Source organism: Dipteris shenzhenensis, chromosome 20, assembly GCF_047967505.1.
Source record: "Dipteris shenzhenensis isolate YYH24624 ecotype China chromosome 20, Dip_SZ_1.0, whole genome shotgun sequence".
NCBI classification, from domain to species: domain Eukaryota; kingdom Viridiplantae; phylum Streptophyta; class Polypodiopsida; order Gleicheniales; family Dipteridaceae; genus Dipteris; species Dipteris shenzhenensis.
This window is the reverse complement of record NC_141615.1, coordinates 18,326,380-18,332,379: the sequence shown is the minus strand read 5'-3', so window position 1 is coordinate 18,332,379 and position 6,000 is coordinate 18,326,380.

Genomic DNA, 6,000 nt, shown 5'->3' with positions numbered 1-6,000 from the left:
GGGCTAGATCCTTATGATGTGAAGAGATGTCCACATCATAGGAAAACGCTAGAAATGGTGGGAAATATTACTTTTTCCCATGTTCCACATTTCCCACCATATTATTATCCCTTAATAGCACATTCCCACGCAAGCGTTCTTGAATTTTCTATTGCCATTAGTGAGGTGCACGGATATGCAAGGTGAAAGATTAAGGTGAAAAATGAAACAATGTCATGTCACCACATGCTGAGTCCTCCCCCTTCCACCCTCGCACGACGTTTCCCGATCCTTCCGCTTCCAACTATAAAGGGATGACCTAAAAGCCAGGGTTGCGAAAGGGAGAGGCTAAAGGGAGAGAGGAGGAGAAGTTGACATGGAGGGATCGCAGCAACAAGCGAGTAGAGGGAAGCAACATAGGTTAGTGAATATGGGTGAATCCATAGGTGCACGATGAAAATCGGATGCAAGAATTAGAAGATATAGGTTTTTAGAATTAACCAAACCCATTAGGGACGTTGCAAGCTTTGTGCCAAAGTGCACTTTCAGGATAGTGTAGAAAATAAAAGTTGGGTACTATTGTCAGAATTTCTTTTCCTCAAGAAAATCTTTTCTGTTCTTCACAGAGCTTCCTATTATACAGCCTTGAAAATCATGGACTTTGAGCCTCTCATCGCGGGAATGCCCTTTTAGATAGTACATAGCTACTTTCTATTACTTTGTATTAAAATAAGTAGAGGGGAGGTGGAAAGGCAAGGCAAGGGTCTTGAGAGCCCCGTCCCTCTTCTTACTTTACAAAACTTTTATTTATGAGGATGCGTCCTCCTTTGAGGTATTCATGTAGTGGAGGATTGGATTCTCCTATGTGAATTTCCAAGTTTTTTTAAAAAAAAGTTAACTCAATTGGCTGGCTTTTTACAAAGATCATTCTACAAAGCTTTTACCTTTAGGCTAAAATTTCCTTTTAATAGCCCACTTACAAATGTACATGGTCCCTTGCATACATGGTTTTGAAAAGCTTTCTACATGTGTCCTCACTTGCTTCGAAATCCTCCTAATAATTTAAATTTATAGATCCTAGTCACCGAAAGAACAACATCATGTTGCATGGTGGCTAATCAAGCCCTAGCAACTTGTGCACTTTTTTCATTGTGACAAAAAGTCTTGATTGTGCACTTAATGTATCAATATATGTAAACCATGTGTGGCACCCCTTTTTATGTGGGCACTATAACAAGTGCCAAGGCTTGATACACAAGATTAGGAGAATTCATGTAATGATCTCATAATAATGTATGACATCTCTCTCTCTCTCTCTCTCTCTCGCTCTCTCTCTCTCTCTCTCTCTCTCCCTCTCTCTCTCATTTACTATTTTGTACTAAATGACATTCTAGTACAATATTCATAAAGAAGAACGATTCCAAAGCAAGAGACCTTTTTTGGAGTTTCCCACCGAAAGTGACTCATATCACTACAAAGCTTGTAATGTTTCCAGCTTTGCATAAAGTGATACTTTCTTTAGAGAAAAGTATGTGCCTCCACATCTCCCCTATCTTCTTCATGTACCTAGGAAGTTTCTTAGGTCTATCCCCTATATAAACAAAAGTATTTTATCAAAATATACGATAAGGAAGGACTTTAGGGAGGCTCCTAGACATATAGTAAGACATCCACTCATAGTGTATCCCTTTCGATCGCATCAAAACCATAAATTCAACGTATTATACACAACTTCCAAAATCCTTGAATTCAAAAGGCTAAGCTCAAGTATAATCATCCAACTTGAAAATCTCACATCTCTAACTCGAACTCCAACTCCATCTCCATCTTCAACTTCATCGTTCCATTCTTTAAAAACTCATTCTTCATGGAAATTTTGATTGATTTCACAAAGGTAATGCAAATTTCTTTGACCACTTTCCTTCAAAAAAATATCATTTGTAACATTGCTTTCCTTCAAACAAAAAAATTTGTAACATTTCTTCCCTTAATTTTATAAGTGGAGTAGGTTCTTGTGGATCTCTTCGTTTGGAGCTTGACCATCTATGGGTCCTTCTGCTTTGCTGAGGCTAAATGCCCTTGGGTCCCTGGGAACCCAAATTTGTCGTTGCCCTTGATAATAGCCTTGGGCCTTTAGGAGTTGTTGGAGAAGCTTCATAGTAGTGAGTAACTTAGGCAAGGAGTGGTAGTAAGAGAATTCAGTGATTGGCTTGTTTGGTACATCATGGAGTGGTGGAATGGTCTAGGTTCACCACCTAGCTTTAGTGGGTGCAGTGCATGGCAGTGACGTGATGGACCAATGAGCAATTGGCTTCGACATAGAACATGAATATGGCGGTTTACTTTTGGTAGAATGGAGGATTCATTAAGGTGGCTTTGTGATGGTTTATATGGTGCAACAACATACTAACTCGGTCTTTTTGTCCAAGCTTTTGAAGCTCTCTGAGTCTCCACATATTGTGTGTCTGAGAAGCTTCTCATTAGGGTCCATAGAAGAGTCTTTTGTATTTTATGTAAGGCCTACAAACTCTGTAGAGGTACGGCTACTAGAGTGTCTCTGTGTTTGCATTTAATAAGAAGGTGTTTTTGGCCACTCAAGCTGTGTTGCAACTATTCATGATTCCAAGAACCTAATAATGGTATCAGAGCCAAGCGTAGAGATCTGGTGGAAGGTTGTGGAGTGCGTGTTGAATCCACATGTCCAAGAAGTCTCTCAGAGGAGGATCTTACAAACTCGAAGTCAGTTGTTTTCTTGGAGCTTGCAGACGACCGCATAGTCATGTTCATAGTAGAAGATGAGCACCAATTGATTTGTTGACCAAAGCTTGCTTCAGAGCAATTATAGAAGGTCCCTGAATGTCGGGATGGAGGTTCACAAGATGGAGAAGTCGTCAGAGAGTTTGCTCATCAAGCTTACACACCCTAATTTCACTTCTTGGCAATTATCAACTCGATTGTATGTAATGCAAAAAGCCCTTTGGAATCTTGTAGATGGTTTATAGAAGAAGCTAGAAACTGAACAAAACTTACTTACATGGAACTAGAAGAATGACAAGGCAATTGGAATGATTGGAAGGGCAATCAGGCCAGATTACTTTCATCATATTGACGTGAAGAAACCCACAGTAGAGAACTAGAGGATATTGGAAACGCTATTCGGATTACGGATTAAGCATTCCAAAGTAATTTTGAAGCAGAAGCTTTTCGATCTGAAGATGGGAGAAATTGAGAATCTTGGCACCTTTCTCAACTGCATGCCATCCCTTCTAAGGCGTTACATGATCTCGGCTCTACCATCGAGATATGGTGAAAATGAACGTATCCTCAAGTTAGATGATGATGCATACTCATTAGATTGTGTGGGCTTGCTTTTAAGTGAGGAAAAGCATGAAGATTTGCTCCATTTGTATGGTGATATGGCATATACTGTGAAAGATAAGAAGAAAACTTCAAGAAAGGACTCTCGAGTGTGCCATTACTGGGGTCATGAAGGACATATGGAGAAATACTATTATAAAAAGCAGAAGGAACAGCTTATGAAAGATAAGGCATGCTTAGCAGAAGGGTCAAAGTTGAAAGAAGAAGTTGTTGGAATGGTTGAAGCGACCTTTGATGATCAAGATTGGGCTTTTTAGTTTTGGACACAGTTTAGAACTGCATTGGTTTGTTGTAAACATGCAGTTGTATTAGATGATCTTGGCTCCTAGTGAATAGATTATGTACTACTCTGTTCAAACAATTTTGATGACTATGATTCGGAGGTTTTGGTTTTTCTGTTGGTGAATTCTTAGTTGACGCAATAGAGCATTGTTGTTTTCTACCTCCTCCTATTTCGGCTTCAAGGGGGATTGTTGGAGGAGCTTCATATGGTAGTACCTTAGGCAAGGAGGGGTAGTAAAAGAATTCAATGACTGGCTCATTTGGTAAATCATGGAATAGTGGAATGGTGGTCTAGGTTCACCACCTGGCTTCAGTGGGTGTGGTGCATGGCGGTAGGTGATGGACCAATGAGCAACTAGCTTCAACGTAGAACATGAATATGGTAGTTTACTTCTGCCAGTTTGGAGGATTTGTTGAGGTGGCTTTGTGATGATTTATATGGTGCAACGTCGGTCTTTTTCTCCGAGCTTTTGAAGCTCTCTGAGTCTCCACATATTGTGTTTCTGAGTAGCTACTCATTAGGGTCCATAGAAGAGTCTTTTATATTTATGTAAGGCCTACAAACTCTATAGAGGTGTGACCAGAGTCTCTCTGTGTTTGTATTTAATAACAAGGTGTTTTTGGCCACTCAAGCTGTGTCGCAACTATTCATGACTCCAAGAACCTAATAGGAGTCACTTTGACATCCATTGCATGTGCGACTTTTGTTTTTTTCTGCATGGTTGGCTCTTTTGATGAGGCTTATGTGGGGGCGTGGACTTTGGTGGAGGAGGTGGAAGAGTTGTCTTGGGATGACGAGGCCTATCTTTACAAACCCAAATGAGTTCTTATGTGGATGGTTCTGGTTTTTGCATCGGCATCCTTCTACAATTGGGGGGCCTGCTTGGAGGGACCTGCTCTATCTGGGTTGTTGGGCAGCTGGGGTGGAGGACCCTGGCCTTTGACCATATTGGCGGGTGTCTCTTCATAATTGATGGGGTGGAAGAGTCTTCAATTTCCTTCTTCTTTCTATCCTCTTCTTGAAGGAGTACCATCATAGTGCGATCATCGTAGGTAAGAAGGGTTGTTCACCGATGCCAATGGATTTGGCATTCGATTTGCCAGCACCAACCCTGCCCCAATATCACATGTTCTTTGATGGTACATACGAGCAACATGTAATAGCACACTGAAACTACCAGGTCATTCACTATAGCATTAATCGTTACATACCCTAGAGTACGTAGGTGTTTCCCATTAATTGCTTGTACACTTTCAGGTTTGGATCTGAGGGGTACTTGTGGTAGCCATTTTAATTGATCTTGTGAAATGAAGAAGTGGCTGGCACTCAGGTCAATGAGTGTATCGCATGTGATCACCTCCTTATTCTTCACGTGAAAGGTTAGTGACACTCGAGTAGGATCTACTATTATATTGTCAGTGTCATATTCAAGTTCCATAGTGCCTTAAGAATAGAAATTTGATGTCTTTGCCTAATTTTTGTGTTTGTATCTCAGGCCTCCTCTATGCATGGCTTGCCTCCATCCTTGCTAGCTTGGCCTTAATTTCTTTCTTGCCATCATCCCCTGCTTCACATGCTTGTACAAATTTCAAGGATGCCATTCATTTTGTGGTGTTTGACTTGGCCAGCAAATAGATGATCTAATGAGGGGTGTGCCTTGAAAGTTTGAAGGTCAACCCTCATGACTTTTTTGCCTTGGCATAAATAGATACGATCTGTTAGCCACCAGCCATGCACCAGTCTTGATGTTCATAGGAAAGGCCTAACCAATATCAACTGGCTACTGCTGAGTGAAATCCATCACTACAAACTTAATCGGGTAGGTGAAGTCAAAAACCTTTATCTTTTCCCCTCTAGGACGCTTAGGGGTCTAACTGTTCTACCATCGGCTAGCTGCATCACACCAAGGTAGCTAATTCTAGGTTTTCCCCGCTTCTCCCAACACTCCTTGGTACAGACACTATAACACTAGCTCTCCCATCTAGTATTGCTTCAACTTTGGCATTGTAAAAGATATGGGGATCACTGCATTCATGCCATCACTTTCGTAATACTAACCTAGCTTGTTTCTAGGACCTTAAGATGGTTCTGGCCATCCTTAGGAGGTGGTAGCACTTCTTATGGGCCAATAGGTTCTAGACTCAGAATTCGCCCATTCATTCATCAATCAAAGATGTCCCTCATGGTAGGATTCCATCAAAGTAATGAAGCTATAGGCATCTTAACCTCTGTCAATAAGAAGGATGCTAGTCCTACTATGTCCTATGGATCACTAGATGGTTTACGACCAGCTGACAATGGCTCATTCAAGCATAGAAGGTCTGGGCATCATCCTCTCTTAAGCTTTGCAGAGTAGGGTC